This window comes from Muscardinus avellanarius (assembly GCF_963383645.1).
Source record: "Muscardinus avellanarius genome assembly, chromosome: 2".
Taxonomy (NCBI): domain Eukaryota; kingdom Metazoa; phylum Chordata; class Mammalia; order Rodentia; family Gliridae; genus Muscardinus; species Muscardinus avellanarius.
In genome coordinates, this window is record NC_137787.1 from 131,861,444 (window position 1) to 131,877,846 (window position 16,403).

Below are 16,403 nucleotides of genomic sequence, written 5' to 3' on the forward strand. Positions count from 1 at the left end.
TGTGAAAAAAATATGTTTTCTTATTTGAGTGTTGCTATGAAAAGGTAGTAAATAAAATAATCTTGGATGTGTTATTAGAAACTCTTTAGAAAAGAGACTATGGGATTGGGCCTCATGGCTCTATGTAGCCAGACTCTGGTTTAAACCCAATCTGACCAGTTACTAGTATGAGATATAAAGCCAAATTCCTCAACATTCTGGGCCACAGCATCCTCTTCTATAAAATAGAGGTGATAAGAGCAGTACCTATCTTATATGGTTGTGGGAATTAACCTACACATATGCAAAACAATTAGTACAATGTCTGGCATTTAGTAATAGTTCAGTGAATGACTGCTGGAATTTTATTGAGTTGTCATCTCCCAAGGAATTTATAAAGTAACCTGTTTTTTTTTTTTACTTTTTTTTTGTGGCCCTGGGGGTGGAACCCAGGGGCTTTCTACCTCCGGATTATACTCCCAGACCTATTTTATATTTTATTTGGAAACAGGGTTTCACTAAATTGCTGAAAGCCTCACTATGTAGTTGAGGCTAGTTTCGAACCTGTACGATCCTCCTGTCTCAGCCTCCCAAGCACAGGGATTACAAGCGTGCTCCACCACGCCTGGCTAAGGAACCTGTTTTTAAGTTTAAGATCACAAACATTTAATCACAAACATTGTAATCCCAGCGCTTGGGAGGCAGAGGCAGGAGGATCAGGCAGGTTCGAAGCCAGCCACGCTGGTTTAAAAGACCCTGTTTCAAAAATATAAAATAGGTCTGGGAGTGTAGCCCGGAGGTGGAAGGGCTTCCAGGAACCCCAGTACCACCAAAAAAAAAAAAAAAAAAAAAAAGACTTTTACTAGGAAAATCATAAATGTTGGGGAAGAGAGCTATTTTTTCCCCCATTTCAGTAAGGAACAAGATTCCTTCTAGTTAGAAAATGACAGTATTTAAAGAACTAAAAATAAATATTGGTGCACATTCTATATGGCATAGAGATAGAACTATTGCATGGTGATCTAATTTTGTCTTTCTTAATTATGAGAAAAGGAAATGAGAGAAACAAATTAGCAGACCTTTCTCAAAGGAAGTTTTTTTTTTTTTTTTTTTTTTTTTTTTTTTTTTGGTGGTACTGGGAGCCCTTCTACCTCCGGGCTACACTCCCAGACCTATTTTATATTTTTGAAACAGGGTCTCTTAAACCAGTGCGGCTGGCTTCGAACCTGCCTGATCCTCCTGTCTCTGCCTCCTAAGCGCTGGGATTACAAGCATGTGCCGCCACGCCTGGCTCAAAGGAAGGTTTCTAAAGAAACATGCTAACGCCTTTATTTCACTTAGGTTTATTGACACAAGCTTTATGGACACAACAACTGAGCCTGAAAAATCCCATGAAGCTGGAGAGCATGGCTAGCAAGTAGGATGTCATGCTTGCTCATAGGTCTAGCATAGTTAGTGAGTAACTGAAAACAAGGATTCTAGCACGAAAATCAGTGAGTCCAAAATAATTGAGTGGCTTAATTGCCAGGCGTCCTTAGTCTACACAATCACTTGTAGGAGTAAGTTAAGGTGATATTTGTAGGGCTGATGCCTGATGATTTCCAGGGAGGCTGAAGACAGGGCCTTAGAAAGTGAAATGAATTAGAGGTGGGTCATAAGTGGGGAATCATAACTTACAGGAGGACACGAGGCAAGAGACTGACATTTGGCTGCATAGCTTGTAGGGAGTCTTACTGTGTTTTGAAATCGGAAGGCACTTCAGTTTTTCCTCACTATACCCATACCAAGATGAGTTTTCTAAGTTCAAAAGGGCCCAAGACTGCCAGAGAAAGTTTAATTCCTTTGTGTCAGTGGTACCTGTCTGAGAGTTTTCGGTTTCCTGCTAGTTAGAGTTGGGGCTATCTTGGAAGGCTTGATGGACACTGATTTCCCAAGACCCTGAAAACTTCTTCCATGGGCAGCTAGTGCCAGGGCTTAGGGATCTCTAGTTAGGCTCTTAATTGAAAGTATATTTGAAATCTAGGTGAAGAGACTGAACATAACTTATTCAAAACTTAGGAAGGAGTATGCTTACAGACCTAAATTCTGAAAGATGCAACTGAGTCTTCTGAAAAACAGATGACTGATTTTAGAAGATAAGTATATACATATTAGGCAGTAGGAGGAATTATACTAATTCATTTAATTATTCTTTCACTATTTTTATACAAACATTGATTTTCTATGAATGTCAGGTGGTGAATTCTCTGGGTGGACATTTAAATAGACTTAAACATAATCTATATTCTTAGTGACTTTATCTTCTGGATGAGGGATCGGTATAATATTTTAGACATGTCAAATCCTACCTGTTAATGAAGCTTTATTGGAAGACAGCCTTGCTGACTTTCCTATCATCTATGTCTGCTCTCCTGCTACAATGACAAAGTGGAAGAGTTATGACAGAGATGGTAGTTGGCCATCCTCAGACCAGTGCGGGGTTGATCTGCTGAATGCCATCCCAGGAACTCATCGGGTATGTGTCTGTTACAAGAAATGCTTCATCTGGGTGATGAAACCAGTGTCTGGGAGGGAACTGAAGATTCTAAATTGGGTTAGTACCTTAGAAAAATAGAGCCCTTTTTTAAAAAAAGAAGAACATACACTCTTTTGTCCCTGGTTTAGGATTACACCTAAAAATATATTTTTTGGCATTATTTTTCAGAAAAGACTTCAAAATCCATTTTGTCCTTGCCCGTTTTGAAATGTAAAGGGGCTTTCTCCTCCTCCTCTTCATCTTCCTCCTCCTTCTCCTCCTCTTCTTCCTCCTCCTCTTTCTTGTATTTTTTTTTTCCAGGATTGGAAATCTTCAACAAAAACAATTAAAGGAGGGATGTAATTGTTAATAAAATATGATGTTACACTTGTTCTGTTTGATATAAATTCCCCAAGAAAGTTAAAAGAAAAGAGAAGCCTGACATGCATTACCAGTCACTGGGAAATTGTTCTAGAGAGCTAGTGAAGTGGTAAGAAGAGAAGGATCTCATGATGAAGAAAGAGATTCTGCTGAAGCACTAGACATATCCCTTCTCCAACCATAACCAGTAATATTGTGTTTTTTATTAATCAAAAAGTAATTATATATAATGGAAGATTTTGCTTATAAACACATCCTTAATTTCATATTGCAAGTCAGTGGAAAAAAGGACATACTTTACAGAGATTTACTTAATATTAAATATAATTGAATAATTATTCTACTATAGCTCATTAAATGTTACTGTTATAGTTTTTAAGAAAGATTACATAGTCCCAAATATTCTCTAAATATTTCAAATATAATTTAATGTGTATTCTTTAAACATATTTTTTCAGTTAAATGCCTTTTTTGTTTATTACAAAAATTTGAAGATGGAAGATAAAAGAAAAACTTATCTATAATTTCCCCCAGAAATAAATATTGTTAATGTTTTGGTAGGTGCTTATTGTGTTTTATATATTTGACCTCCTACTATATATTCAATAGCCAGCATTTCCACAGTTTATTTTTACTTTTTACTGATGATATGATAATTTGACAATTGAACTATTATCACTCCAATGTATATGATTATAAATAACATGAAGATATATTTTTCTTGACATGAATCTTTCTCCATATCCCTGCCTATTTCTTTAGAAAAAAAGTCTGAAAGGAACTCCTAAATCTGAAAGACTATACATTTTGAGGTTTTTAAATGTAACTTGCTAAATTTCCTTCTATAATATTTGTGATATTTTAATATTTCTTTTAGCATTGACTTTATTTTTCTAGTCTCTGAGAATTTAGTAACTAAAAAATAACTGTATGGCTTTTTTGTATTTCATTATTAGTGAGACTTGCTTTTTTCACAGTAATATATGTATTAATTCTCTTAATTTGGTATTTTGTGAATTTTCAGTTCATGACATCAGCCACTTTCCTTTTGAAGATTCTGAAGGTTTTTTTGTGTGCTAATTATACATATATATGTAGGGCATTAGTGGAAATAAAATGAACATCTTGGGACAAAGAATAGGCATGGTTATCACAAAACTGTATGGCAGTATAACCCCAGTCTTTCTTATTTTAGTTCTGGAAAATGATCACATTTCTCATCATCTACAATTTCCTGAAATATTGCTAATGTTGGCAAGTTAAGTCTTGCATTCTATTTTTTGTTATAGTGTTTTTTAGTGGAGGCTTATGATTGGGGCAAATTTAGTGTTGTTTCATCTTTCTATCTTTACTTGATATGTAGGACTGCTGTTGACTTTCTCCACATTTTTGATTTATACATCTTGGACTGTAGTCATATTGTGAAAAATTTCCTTGGCACCAGTATGGTGAGAATATCCTGATAAAAATAGAATTTTCAAGAGCTGATTGGTTAGTCCCCCAGAGAGGAGAATATGATTGTGGGGTGTGAAAATACTGGAGCTACTCATAGTGAGAATGGAAGTGGACTGATAGTATTTCATGGCTCATTTTCAATGTGGATGGTAGTTTGTTTCATCTGAATCAGGGGCATTTATACTTTAGCACATATCAGTATCTTCCAGAGGGGTTGTTAGAACACAGTTCCTGGAGCCACCCTAGGCTTTCTGATTCAGTAGATCTGGTATGAATCCCATGATGCCAGTGTTTATGGTCTGGAAGCCACACTTTAAGAACACTAATCTAAGTTACCTGAGTGCCAATTTGGGAAGAAAAATGTCTTTTTTTATGTGGAGCAGACTTATATTGCAAGATGGATAAAGTCTAAAATCTTTCTAACTAAACTGGTATTCAGAAAAATTATTGAGTGTGGGGGTTTGGCAGGTAACCATGTTACCTGCAGGAGGTGACATTCCCATGAGAATGAATGACTGCTCTTGACTTTGAATTTAGATAAGGTTTTGGACCATACTCAGAGATCAGGATTTTGGAATGTGGGAATACATTTTTTTTTTTTCTTTCAGTACTGGGAGTGGAAGCCAGGGGCATTCTACCTTGGAGATACACCTCCAGCCATACTTTTTATATTTTATATTGGTACATTGTAGTTATATATCTTAATGGGATAAAAGATACTAGAGACATATATGCACACATCACCCAATTAGCCCTTACCCAATTCCTGCCCCATTTTCTCCCTATTCCTCCTTTCCATGCTTAGCTTAGCTTAGTGATTGTTTTTTTTTTTCATCCTTTATTTTTTTTATTTTTATTTTTTTGTGGTACTGGTGTTCCTGGAAGCCCTTCTACCTCGGGGCTACACTCCCAGACCTATTTTATACTTTTTTATATTTGGAAACAGGGGTCTTAAGCCAGCGCGGCTGGCTTCGAACCTGCGTGATCCTCCTGTCTCCGCCTCCCAAGCGTGGGGATTACAAGTGTACGCCAGGCCCGGTTTAGCTTAGTGATTGACTTTGATATATTTGTTCAAGTCTGCATGTGCTTTAGAGAGTTTCCCTCTCCCCACTCTCATCCCCTCAGTTAGGTTTCCTTATTTGCTCCTCTATAGGATCTTTTTCATCTAGAGTTCCTGCTGTTACCCATTTCTCCCTAGCTTTCACATATTAGGGAAAGCATTTGATTTCTTATTTTTTGTGACTGACTAATCTCATTTAGCTTAATGTTCACTCTGTTACCCATTTCTTCCTAGCTTTCGCATATTAGAGAAAGCTTCTGATTACTTATTGTTTGTGACTGACTAATCTCATTTAGCATAATGTACACCCCTGTTCCTATTTTTTAATTCTTTATTTTGAAACAGGGTCTCACCGAGTTGCAAAAAGCTTCACTAAGTAGCTGAGGCTGTCTGTGAACTACAATTTTCTGTCTCAGCCTCCCAAATGCTGGGATTACAAGTGTTAGCCACCACTCTTGGCTGGGAATAGATTTGATTTTGTGATATCTGACATTACTTTTAAACATAGAAAGTAATTTTATCTTTCCTTTAAGTCTCCCATCTGCCCCATTCCTATAGTCATCTTTTTTATATATAATTTTTTCTTATGATTTAATTATAGATGAAGTAAATTTTTATTTTATTGTTTATGACTCAAACAATATATTGTTTTCCTAAATGACTTTTTCCTTAATGTCTTTGGAATAAAATATTTGCATTAGTTTATGATGCTATCTTTCCTCATAGTGTGTTTGTGCATATGTGTGTGTGTGTGTGTGTGTGTGTGTGTGTGTGTGTATTGCCCCTACTGTGCTAGCTTACTTATTCTACAAGTGTTTACTATTCTCCAAGCACTATAGTGACATAAGGATAAATAGAATAGTCATAAATAAAATACATATAGGATCTTTTTATATGTAGTTTACTATGGGTTGAGCATCCCTTTTTCAAAATGCTGGGGCTAGATGTATTTTGCATATTTTTTTAAATTTTAGAATATTAGCATATACGTAATGAGATATCTGAAGAATAGGACCCAAGTCTAAACATGAAGTTGATTTATATATACCCTATACATATACCCTGTAGGTAATTTTAGATATTCTTTTAAAATAATTTTGTTCATGAAACAAAATGTCATGGTGTAAAATTTTCCACTTGTGATGTCATGTTGGCATTCAAAATATTTCAAATTTGAGAGTATTTTGGAACTTTGGATTAGGGATACTCGACTCAGCTCATGTGTCTTTTCCTATATAGATACCATACTGATTTTAACTGTTGTAGCTAGAAAAGTATTAAAATTTGTGGCAGAGAAAATTATTCCTCATTGTCATTTAAAAAACACCTACTAATCTTTGCCTGTTTATTCTTCTATATATACCTTGGAGTAATTTGTAAAGGTTACAAAGGGGAAAGTCAATTCTTTGTGTCTTTGATTGGAATTATCTTATAGTATATACTTATTTGGGAAGAAGTAATACCTTTTATAAGATATTCTTTTGTGGCCCCACGAAAGAGGTGAAATGGAAATTGTCAAACCAAAAGGAAAGTATAGAGAATTGCTCTAGATCAGGGACAGCCAGAAAGTTTTTCTATCATCAGTTACATCATTACAGGGAAATGGATGGAACTGGAGGACATTATGCTAAGTGATATTAGTCAGTCACAAAAAATAAGAAATCGGATGCTCTCCCTAATATGCAAAAGCTAGGGAGAAATGGGTCATAGGAGGAACTCTAGATGAAGGAGATTCTATGGATGAGCAAACAAGGCAATCTGAGGTGATGGGAGGGGGAAGAGGAAAATTCTCTAATGCACACAATGTACTTTAACATACATATCAAAGTCAATCACTGAGCCAAACATGAGAAGGAGGGAGGATGAGGGAATGAAGTGGGAATTGGGTAAGGGCTAATTGGGTGATTTGTGCATGTATGTCTCTACCATCTTGTACTCTATTAGGATGTATGACTACACAATGCACCAATAAAAAATTTTTAAAAAGATGTAATATAGTTCATTATGTCTAAACCAGTATCAAATGCTGGCTATATATTTTTCTTCAAATGCTTATTTGTTTTTACTACAAAATACATTGCCATAAAGTTTTAAATAGTAAGAATACTATTCCCAATCCAATATTCCTGGGGTTATGTAAATTAATGGCTTTTGCTATTCAGATTTTCAAACAGTGTTTGAGATTTGTATACTGACGCTTAAATGGACAACATGACCACTATCTGCATGTTAGCTGGCACATGCTGATAATGCTGACAGGCTTTTCTTGTCAAAGCTTTTGTACACCTAATAAATAAAATTGTACTCTTTTTACCCTTTGAAAAGTATGAGATACTGCTTTTCCCCTTTGAGTTACAGATGGTGATATCCTAAGAGCTTTGAGCCAGCTGTTCAGTCTCTTTGATGCAAACACTCATGACAGATAATACATTCTTCAAATCTGTTGTTGTCTTTTCTTTTCCAGTTTGCTAAAGCCAAGCTGATAATAGGGAATATAGACCTTGATAGCTATTTCAATATTAGAGGTCAGACAAGAACATGGAGATCCGGGTTAAGAAAGGAATGTGCAAAAATCACATTCTATCTGTCCTACATTGCTTGGGAATTACTGTATTAATGTTGGGAGTTACTGTGTTAAAATGAACTGCTGGTCAGTGCTGGGAAAATTTTGTTCTGGAGACTTATTATTGGTTTTGTGATTGTGCTTTTAATTGTGACTTCTATGGCCACTGATAATTAGACTAAGTTCTCAGCTCCCTTAAAAGTAATGTTCAAAGAAACCAAGCCTAGTGAATATAATTGTTATCATTTATAACACTGAGTCATCCCTGCGCTTGGGAGGCAGAGACAGGAGGATCGCGCAGGTTCAAAGCCAGCCGCGCGCGCTGGCTTAGGAGACCCTGTTTCCAAGTAAAAATGTAAAAATAGGTATGGGAGTGTAGCCCGGAGGTAGAAGGGCTTCCAGGAACCCCAGTACCACCAAAAAAAAAAAAATAAATAAATAAATAAAAATAACACTGAGTCAATTTCTCATCTTCTCCATCACTGGTATAACAAAGAGATGGAGAATCTTTAAAAAAAATAGAGGCTAATAATGTACCAATAATTTCATTGTTGGCAATGCTTTTTGAAATATGACTTAGGAAATTTGAAGAATTAAGAACAAGGAGGAAGTAACATTTTTTTTCTTTCTCTATTAAGAATCAAGAACTTTCTTGGAAAAAAGGGAAGAAAATTCCCAAGAATCACATGCCTATTAAAAAGTGATTTATTTACTTTCATCTTTTTATTAATAAAGAACTATGGACAATTCTAAAGATTCTCTCTAAAAGTTAAAATTTTTTCTATCATCAATTACATCATTACAGGGAAATGGATGGAACTGGAGGACATTATGCTAAGTGATATTAGTCAGTCACAAAAAATAAGAAATCGTGATCATTGGATAGCCTACATTAAGAGAAGCATGCTATTTAATATTAGAGGTGACAGACAGAGGTTGGGGCAAAGAGATAGATGGTGAAGGAAAGGGTAAGAGAGACAGGTCAAAACTGAAAAAGCTTAGAGGAGGACAAGATGAAGGTGGGAATAAAAGAAAGGGAATTTAAAGAACAGAGAAATAGAGTATTTAAAATAGAGCTGAGAGTCTGGCGTGGTGGCACATGTTTGTAATCCTAGCATTCAGGAGGCTGAGACCAGAGGATCTTGGTTCATGGACAGCCTCAGCTACTTAGTGAGGCCCTTTGCAACTCAGTGAGACCCTGTTTCAAAATAAAGAGTAAAAAATAGGACTGGATGTAGCTTGGAGGCACAATGTCCCTGGGTTCCATCCTCAGTACTGAAAAAAAAAAAAAACAAGCCAAACAAAACAAAATAAGAGCTGAGAGACAAGGAAATAAACATTTAAGAAAATAATTGGCTGGGAGAAGGGAACAAGGAAACATGAGAAGGTGACTGGCAGAGGGAGAAGGCAGCAGTGGTAGTTGACAAGGGCAGAAGGGTCTCACAGAGCTCTGAGATGACCATATCCTGTCTTGGCTTTCTCTCTTGTTTAATTGAACATCAGGATAAATCACCATCATTTCTTCTGACAGCCCAGCCCAAATCTGTTCTTTGCCCAGAGCTGATACCTCTTGACCTCCCCACTGCTGAGTCTACCAGCCTTGGTGTGTCCATAACTGGACCCATCATCTGCACCCTGGCTCTTTGCTTAGCCATGCCTTTGGGAACTACTTTTTTTTTTATTATGGGTCTGTCATTTTTTTTCCATATCGGAGCACCTGTCTTTGCTTATATCCTTAATAGCCTTTTGTTTCTAAATATGAGGTGCTGACATTCTTCTCTATGTATTCTTCTACTTTCCTCTTCTAAGCTCTGGAGTCCTTCACCTGCAACTCAGTCCTCATGTTCTACCCAATACTCTCATGGTGGCAATATCTGCCAGCCTATCAGGCTAAGCCATGCCTATTCCTGATTACTCATGCAATCTTGTTGAATCTTTCATTGCAGACTACCGAACCTTTATGTTTGTATATTTTGCCTGACTCCCTAGGTTGAATGGTGCTATAGTTTGAATATGGTTTAGACATTCCCCAAGGTCCTAAAGTTGGCAGTATTGGAAGGTGGTGGAACCTTTAAGATGTAAGACCTAGCAGGAGTCCTTAGATAATTGGGGGTGCCCTTCAAAGGGATTAAAGTAGTTCTAATGTGACCTTCTGATAGTTCTCTTAACGGGATTATTTTAATAGGGTCAGGTTTAGGTCATCTAGTCTCTCTGAATTTTTTTTTTTCCTTTTGCCGTACTGTGGATGGAACCCAGGGGCATTGTACCTCCATTACCCCTAGCCCTATTTTTTTTTTTTTGTCTTTTTATTTTTGAAACAGTGTCTCACTGAGTTGCAGAAGGCCTCACTAAGTAGCTGAGGCTGTCCATAAACCATGATCCTCCAGTCTTTGTCTCCCGAATGCTGGGATTACAAGTGTGCACCACCACACCCAGCCTCTTTGACTTTTTATCTGCCCATGTCACCAGTGGTTTGTACACATTCCTACTATGATGTGATGCCATCTGCCACCCTCTCCAGAGTCCCAACAAATGGGGCCACATGATTTTAAACTTTGAATCTCTAAAATTTGGAGCTAAATAAACGTCTTTTCCTCATAAGTAGACTGTGTCTGGTATTTTGTTACTAATGAAAAGTCAATTAATATAGATGGTCTGTACCAGGTAACTGGATTATACCAATGTTCTAAAATATACCAATCTTCTCTGAAATGTAATAATATTTTTTTCTGCTCTGAAATTTCTTCCTCTGTCTCTTTCTTTTTCTTTTATTCAAGTGTCAAGGAAGCTGAAAATCATGTTAGATAGATTTCCATTGAGAATACAAAAATAATGATTGTTTTTGAGAAACAACTGATGTTTAAGAAGTACATTTGGAAAACTCAAGGGAGCCATGAGCCATCAACTTTTTAGTTATGCCAGAAATCTCTTTGACATTTGAACAATGCCAAAAAAATACATTGTCTTTATTCTTTGGTACTTAGGACTTGCCCAGTCCATAAAATTCTATTTGCAATATCTCATACCACTTGCTAGTAGCTTATGATCTAGAATCATTTCAGGTCTTAATTGTGAGTACAAGTGAAGTGATAGGCACAAACAAAGCTTCATTCCTGATTAAAACTTAGCTTTTTTCTTTAATATTCAATTTCCTATCTATAATAGTTTACTAATGATCATCATTTGTAGAATATTCCATAGATTCTAATTTACTGGTGTTATGGTTTGGATTTGAAATGTCCCCTCATGTTGGAAAAAGGGAAGCCATGTTGAATGCAGGATTTGGTTGCTGGGAAGGGGGTTCTGGGGGTGTGACCTTGGGAATTATATGTGTGTGTGTGTGCATTTGTGTGTGTATGTGTCCTTCTTCCTCTTGTTCTCTTTCTGTTTTGACCTTCATGACATGAGCAGAATCCCTCCACTCATGTTCTCTCTGCTTTCTGCAGCCATGCCCTGAGCTCTGCAGACTTCACCCAGCCTACCATGGACAGAAGCATCTGAATGTTCCAGAACTGTGAGTAAATAAATCTTTCTTTTAAGCTTTGGTCATTAGGTATTTTGTGTCATAGCAGTAAGAACACTGAATGAACAATGAACAACAATAGAAAGAGAGAGCTATTATTTTCATTTAAACAAACAAACAAAAAATGTAACTTAAAGCATTGTCTGGGGCAGTTGTGGTGCCAGATGCTTGTAATCTCAGTACTTTGGAGGCTGATACAGGAGGATCACAGGTTCGTGGCCAGCTTGAGGAATTTATCATGAGGCCTTCTGCAATTCAGTAAGACCTTGTTTCAAAATAAAATAGGGCTGGGGATATAGTTTGGAGATAGAACACACCTGGGTTCAGTCTCCAGTACCACAGAAGAAAAAAACCTGTCTAATTTTCTCTTGAAACTTTTCTTGCTTTAATTTTCCTATCAGTCATAAGCATGTTCTGGTTCACTTTGTGGGTAGAGAACACAGAGCTAACATTTTTCCTGGCATATTAGGGGCATACAAAATAAAATCACTAACCAACTAGCAATATACTAAGAATACTCAATGAAGCTTGAATCCTTTAGCTAAATGTATATAATTATACCAAGATGAATTGGTAGGGGAAGATATGTCAGGCCTGAGGGACAATTCCACAATTCAAATTGCTGCATGAATGGCATGGACAGGGCTCCCATGATGCACTGAGAACAATATATTGATAGTGCGGGGCCCATTGAGCTGGCCTCATCTTCTACTTATGATGACTTACATAGAACTATAACTCTGTTATATGCTTGTGCATATGTGTGGGATGAAGGGTTGAAGGAGAGGGAAGAAAGCCAAATGGTATTAGGTATGCTGTCCATAAAACATAGAAATCCCAACTGATCATTATAACGACATCTGGGAAGAATAATTAGTGAACAGATAATGGTAACAGGTAACATATGTGAGAGGTGGTGGCCATTAGTAAGTAGGCAGTGGCACAGTGGTTCCTGGAGACAAAGCCATTTTCCCTAGCTTAGAATTTGAGAAAATACTAGGGATGGACTTTGCTATGGGGGTAATTTCCCTAGATTAAATTACTGCCATTTGTAATTATGGGTGCTATTACGTGTTGAATCATGTCTTCCCAAAAGATGTTGAAGTCTCAATCCCCCTTCTCCATACCTTTAAAAGTGACGTTATTTCAAAATAAGGTCACTGCAGATGCAGTTAGTTAAGATGAGATCATTAGGATGGGCCCTCATCTAATATGACTGGTTTCTTGATATGAGGCAGAAATTTGGGCACAGTGACAGACACAGACACAGGGAAAATATGAGGTGAAGGTGAAAGCTGAGATTGGAATGTGTCTTTAAGTCAAGTCATGTCACACATTGTCAGCAAATTACTAGAAGCAAGGAGAAAGACTTGGAACAAATTCTTCCTCATACCCTCAGAAATAAGCAACCCTGCCAACACCTTCATCTTGTACCTCCAGATTCCAGAATTTGAGGCAATAAATTTCCTTTGTCTATTCCATCCAATTTGTGTTAACAGTGTTACGCAGCCCTAAGAAACCAATATAGGTACTAATGGGTTGAAGATTAGTTAACAAAAAGTGTTAACTCTAGAAAGAATCTTAGAATTCATCTTATAGAGGTAACAAAACTGCACTGTATATCTAAAATTTGCTAAGAGGAAGATTTCAAATGTTCTGGTCATACACAGGCAGAGCAAAATGATCTGAAGTGATGTAAATGTTAATTATCTTGACCATGGCGATAATTCCACAATGTGTAGATATACTAGGTCACCACTTTGTACAACTGAAATATATATTATGAAAAAAGAAAGAAGGAATATAATGGAAACCTCTTATATTAACAGTGAATAATTGAGATTCAAAAAGGTCAAATTGATTAGTTGCTTGAGATCACATAGCTAGTATGTGGCAAGGTCACAACTAAAGCTTCTGTCTTTAGACTCATGGTCTGTATTTCCTGTTTTCTGCTGCTGTTAAAAATTGCCATGTAGCGTGCATATAGCAACTCGGAGTTGAAAGACATGTAAGAGGATAATCAGGTAACTTAGAAAAATGACTTATGAAAATGTGCAGTCCTTAGTTCTTATCTAAAATTAATCTAACTGAAATTGTATTTTTAGATTAACTTTGCTACTTTAAAAATTCCAAGTAGCTATCTGGGAGAAGGAAGATTTGTTCCTCTAATGTGCTCCTTAGGGCAGGTGGCCCTTATCATTGTTTTCCAAACTACTAGTTCGTTAATATTTATGAAGTGCCTGTGGAGTACCCCCACCTCTTGTCTGCTTTCCATATAGCAGAGCCAGCCTGGCAGGGAGATGGCTATTTTCTCTGCTCTGGGTCACCAGACAATAGCTTGTTACACTCGCTAATACAGAATATCAGTCAGGAAGAGAAACAACCCATGGGCTACACTGAAGTTTCTGTTACCTGATGTAGTTTTAAAGGTATTTCCATCCCCTCTCCATTTCTTCCCACCAAGTCCAAAGATGTTTGCAAATTTTCTAAAGGAGTCCTTTGGTAGGTAGGACCAGGTATTTCAAGCCATAATTCAAGATAAAGCCCAAATTTAAAAAATAGAGATGTATTTTATATGATGCATCAAAAAGCAAGACTTGCAAAGTAAAATCACTTCAAGGCCATGAAGGTAACTTAACAATATAAAGTAATTGGAAGTTTGCATATTAAATAAGTTGGCATATCCTCCATTCCCTAAAGGAAATATGCCTTATCCCTTTTTTAAAATTATTTTTTAACTTTCATTTGAACACTTTTTATGTTGACAAAAAGAATTATACTTATTTGTCAGGCATGGTGGCACATGCTTGTAATCCCCGCACTTGGGAGGTGGAGACAAGAGGATCGCACAGGTTCGAAGTCAGCCGTGCTGGTTTAAGAGATCCTGTTTCCAAATAAAAAGTATAAAATAGGTCTGGGAGTGTAGCCCAGATGTAGAAGGGCTTCCATGAACCCCAGTACCACCAAAAAAAATTATACATATTTATTACATACATGATATTTGAATATATGTGTAATTGTGTAGTGTTCAAATTAAATATACCTATCTCAAACAAACATTTTAGATCTTTGGAGTAAAACATCTAAAATTTCTTCATTAGGTGATTTTATTTTATTTTTTCGGTATTGGGGGTGGAACCCAGGGATATTGTACCTCCGAGCTACACCCCAAGCCCTAATTTTTAGTCTTTTTATATTTTGAAACAGAGTCTCACTGTGTTGCAGAGGGTCTCAATAAGTAGCTGAGGTTGCCTGCAAACCCCAATCCTCTGGTTTCCACCTCCCGAATGCTGGGATTACAAGCGTGCACCAGAATGCCCAGCCCTTCTTTAGCTTTCTGAAATATACTATCTAGGTTTTGTTGAGAAAGTTACTTCCTGTTTCTATATGTTGGAATGTTAAGCCTATGCCCTCCTCTGATAATTTCACAATCTCTGGTCTAATATCTAAGTCTTTGATCCATCTCGAGTTGATTCCTGTGCACGGTGAGAGGTAAGAATTTAGTTCTATCTTTCAACAAATGGTAGCAAGTTCTCCCAGAGTTATTTGTTGAAAAGGCTCTTTTCTCCAGTTTACAGTACAGGAAATTAAAGCAGGAATGAGCAAGTAGGATAGCATTAAACTAAAAAGTTTCTTCTCATCAAAGGAAACCATCAAGAACCTAAAGAGAATTCAAAAAACCATTTTCCTGAGTTCTGTGAGCTGTTATAGTTAATCATTAAACCTTAGGAAGTCACAGGATCTAGATTTATATGTGGTTGATTAGAAGTATGTGTTCAGAGACTTGCAATGGTCATCTGTAGTGGGAAGTCTTGAAATTGTTTTTAATTTTTATCTAAGCTCATGAGTAATAGTCCCAGACCTTTGATTTTCAACTTTTTTTCTAATGTATTGATCAAAGGTTATAAATTCTTTAAGGCTGTCTGTAAATTTACCCTATAGTCTCATATTTACTACCAAGTTCAAAATATTTTTATTGCATTTTCCTCTTGATCCATGGATTAATTATATTGCTGTTTCCAAAGACATGGGGATAATCTCAGGCAGATAATATTTTCTGTATTCTTTCAGTACTTTGAAAATTTCTTGAGACTTCTCAACACATTTCCAATTTTTGTAAATGTTGCATATGCATGTGAAAATCATGCATGTTCTGCAGTTGGTGTGTATATTATTTCATATATACCAAATATGTTACCCAGGCTGTTCTTAAATATCTTTCATCTTAATATATTAATATATTACCGTATTTCTGGGTCATAGAATATTTGTAATATTTTATTTTAATTTATATTATGTTGTCTGCTATGTTTTTTATTATATAATGCTTACATTTCATATATCTTTGTTTAAAAATTACTTTTACTAACTATGTGATCACATTGGAATTATATGATACTTTAACTCCATTCATTTGCATTCTGCCTTTCCTGTAACTGCCATCATTTTTTTTATTCTGAACTCTGAATCACATTATTATATTATTTTTTAATGTCAACTTTTACTTATATTTATCCACATATTAACAGATTTCTGTAAATGTCTAACTTTTTTTGCTTCTGTTTGGATGTTTTTCTTTTGCCTGGAAAATTCCATTTAGTAATTACTTTAGGAAAGGGTGAGCAATTCATTTTCCCAGTTTTTGTTTGTCTGAAAAATCTCAATTTTACCTTCATTCATGAAGGATATTTTTGTGGATTATGTAATTCTAGTTTGTCACTTCTTTTTTTGACACAAATAAGACATACTTTTGCTGTTTTCTTTCTGCCATAATTCATGTTGAAGAGTTACCTCCATTGTATTTTCTTCCTTTGAAGGTGTCTGTTTTCTTTTGTTATCTTTGGGATTTTTCTGTTTTGGGAATTTAGTAGTTTGTTTGTAGTGTGACTAAATGTGGATTTGTTGTTGTTATTGTTTTTATTTGCTT